Source organism: Nylanderia fulva, unplaced genomic scaffold (assembly GCF_048542155.1).
Source record: "Nylanderia fulva isolate GAGA-0341 unplaced genomic scaffold, ASM4854215v1 Scaffold169, whole genome shotgun sequence".
Lineage (NCBI taxonomy): Eukaryota > Metazoa > Arthropoda > Insecta > Hymenoptera > Formicidae > Nylanderia > Nylanderia fulva.
Genome location: NW_028189934.1, coordinates 1 through 3309, shown reverse-complemented (window position 1 = coordinate 3309; position 3309 = coordinate 1). Strand labels below are relative to the sequence as shown.

At 36.1% G+C, this 3309-nt stretch overlaps 1 pseudogene; it reads right to left on the bottom strand.

The window, feature by feature from the left end:
* Positions 1-2551: 2551 nt before the first annotated feature.
* LOC146723774 (uncharacterized) lies at positions 2552-3285 on the bottom strand (annotated as a pseudogene).
* Positions 3286-3309: the final 24 nt, after the last annotated feature.

The following is a 3309-nucleotide window of genomic DNA, read 5'->3' as shown; positions in this document are numbered from 1 at the left end:
TTTGATGAACAATGCAAGACTGACAGAAGTAAGCACAAAATAAATAGATGTTAACTGTTCGCAAGAATCTTAGTCACTAAGCGTTAAGAAAATAGAGACGAAACTAAATGTGTCTTTCGCAATTTAAATCGTCATAATAAAGTCAAATAAATAAAAATAAATAAATAGGTGGATATAAAAATAAAAATAAAAGTAAAAATAAAAACGACTTAAATAACGTCAAGAACACGATCATAAATCCCACTAAAATTCTCCGTATCTTTCTGTAAATTAATACTTTTTCCTTGTTTTTTTATGTAAAACATTTCTGCAATTTCTCTTTTTCTTGTTTGTTTTTCTTCATGCAGAATCACCGGAGAATCCCAACGGAACTCATGATTGTTGCAAGTCCGATGCAAACTCACGACAGAATACAATGTCGTGTCTTTTTTTATGTTATTTCTATGTTCTTTAATGCGCGTTTCTAAATGTCTCTTTGTCTGTCCTATATACGCCGAATCGCAATTCGCACATTCAATTTTATAAACAATATCAGTTCTTTTTAAGTTTTCGATCCCATCTTTACCTCTTTTTATCAATGTGTCCAATTTTTTTGGGACAGTATATAAAGCATCAATTCCATTTTTATTAATGCAACGCGTAATATTCTCGCTCAGATCTTTAATGTAAAGTAACACAATGCAATTTCGCGTATCAAATTTATTTCGATTGGGCGAGTTAAGATTACCGCCAAATTTAATCGCTCGAAGTCTTTTATTAATGTTTTTGTTTATAATTGTTAACGGGTAACAATTATTAATAAGAATTCTTTTGATTAAATTAATATTTTTTTCATGAAACATAGGGTCAGCGAGTAAAATAGCCCTATCAACTAGGCTTGTAATCACGCTGATTTTATATCTCATAGAATGATTTGACAGAAAATTAATATAGCGGCCTGAATACGTAGGCTTGCGGTACCAATTGGTCGTCAATCTACCACCAATACGTATAACGTTCGTATCCAAAAAACTCAGAGAACAATTTTTCTCTAGTTCGAACGTAAACTTAAGTCGAGTGTGGAAACCATTGAACACACTAAGCATATTATCAATTTTTCCTTTCGGAATAATTGAAAAAATATCATCGACGTACCTAAAATAACAATAGGGTTCGAAATCCAATTGACGCAAACAATATGATTCCAAATCGTCCATAACAATGTCAGAAAGAATCGGAGACAAAGGAGACCCCATCGGAGAACCGAAAACCTGTTCGTAAAATTTTCCGTCAAAAACGAAACTCGTTGAGCGCATAACCGTGTCAATGGCGTGTAAAAACTGCGCAAGGCTAAACGAAGTAAATTGTGAGATGTCATCCCATCGGTTTTCTATTGCTATTTTAATTAATTCCCACGGGGTGTTAGTAAAAAGTGAAGTCACGTCCAACGAAATCATAACATGGCTGTCGTCGATGTTTCTGTCTTTAATAATCTCCACAAAGGACCAACTATCTTTGACATGAGATCGAGGTTTATTGACTGCATTTTGTAGTATCTCACTCAAAAAGGATGCTATGTTGTAAACAGGACTTCCTACAGTTGAAATTATGACGCAGAGAGGGTAACCTACCTTATGAATCTTTGGTAAGCCATAAGCACGAGGCAAATTACCATTCGTACACCTCCATTGTCTGTATGTGTTATCATCAGTAGTATAGTGGGCACTATGGCCCGTCATAACAAACCCCCACCACCGACCCGTCTGGCGCCGAGTCTTATCTTATCTTTCCCCCACCACCGGCGTCTGGTTTTTCCGAGTGTGGGTGTAGGGGGAGAGGGTGTTGGGGAAAAAAAATGGCGACCGGCCCCGAAGGTGGGGATGAGAATTTTTTTATTTTTTTATTTTTTCTGATTTCCTCTGGATTTGAACCTGGGGCCTTCGTGTTTCCGAGCTGGGTCCTAGTATGTTGAGCTAATCGAGATCTTACTAGTCTAAGGATTAGATGAGGTATTTAAGCTAAAGCTGCGTAGGGTACGGTATGGGGGTACGGGTATACGTATGGCAAGGATAGCTCGTCGAATCAAATGGTCGATATTGGACGGGGTGGGGTAAAAACAGTTAGGGTATACGTATGGCAAGGATAGCTCGTCGAATCAAATGGTCGATATTAGACGGGGTGGGGTAAAAACATTTTGACCAAGAAAAGCGTCATGCGTTCGACCGGGGATCGGTGGCAGGTAGTAACTGACAATGCCGTAGGGTAATAAAAAAAGAACACGCAAATATTTGTACTGGCGAGCATTCCGACTCGTGTCACGATAAAAAAAATAATGCATCATCGTAGATTAGAAAGAATGCTTATTGTTGAAAAGATGTCGGATAAAATTTTATTTTAAAATAACTCGCTGCTTAATGAAGGTAAACAGAAACATGGATGTTGAGGAAATTTCTGGAAAGAGGAAGTGAAAGAAAATTGAACAATGGTTTTAAAAGTACAAATATGATTTATATTTAAAATATTTTTACAGAATAAAATTATTCACAAACATTTCAAGAAAATATTCGTCGAATAATTATTAAAACTTACGTTTTGATATAATTGTATGTACAATTTGTTCGAAATAAAGTGAAATTATTTCTAAAAATGTTATCTCAAAGTATACATCGAGAAATGTTAAATCTTTCAGTTGGGTACGTACATTACGTTCTATTTCCTTACTGTTACCTCTGATCGTGAGTTTCACGATACTGTTATTAATGCTACCGTTGACAGGAAGATTTAACTGTATTTCGTTAATTAAATATCGAGCACATTCGTTGACATTAGTTGAAATAAAATTTAGACGATTTAAATTAGCGTTCACACAATCAACTATATTTTCTACACCTTGAAAAGTCGTTCTCTGCATGACTATCGCAATGTTGTAAGTTTTACGTTTCTTCGCCTTCGGTCCGTTTTCGTTCGTATCCTCCACAGTCTCGGAAGAAAGATCTTCTTGCTCGTTTCACGATATGTTATTAGTATGGCTCTAGCACCATATGCGGTAGTGAAATTTACAATTATCTTGTTAAAGATGATCGAGCTCAAATTAATTTTATCACCGTTTAAGTAGCTCGACATCGTTTTCATGTTTTCTTGAAATTTTTGCCACGATTCCATGTCGAAGCAAATCCTTACAGCTCCGAGAGCTGTTAATTTAACAACAGGCAGAAAATCCAGTTCGACGTTGTCTTCCGTCATAAGACCCACTTGAATTTTCTTCGTGTAGGATGAATTCAATCCGTATGTTGTTGACAGCAGCATACGTGGTTGTTGCTCGATTTTCTT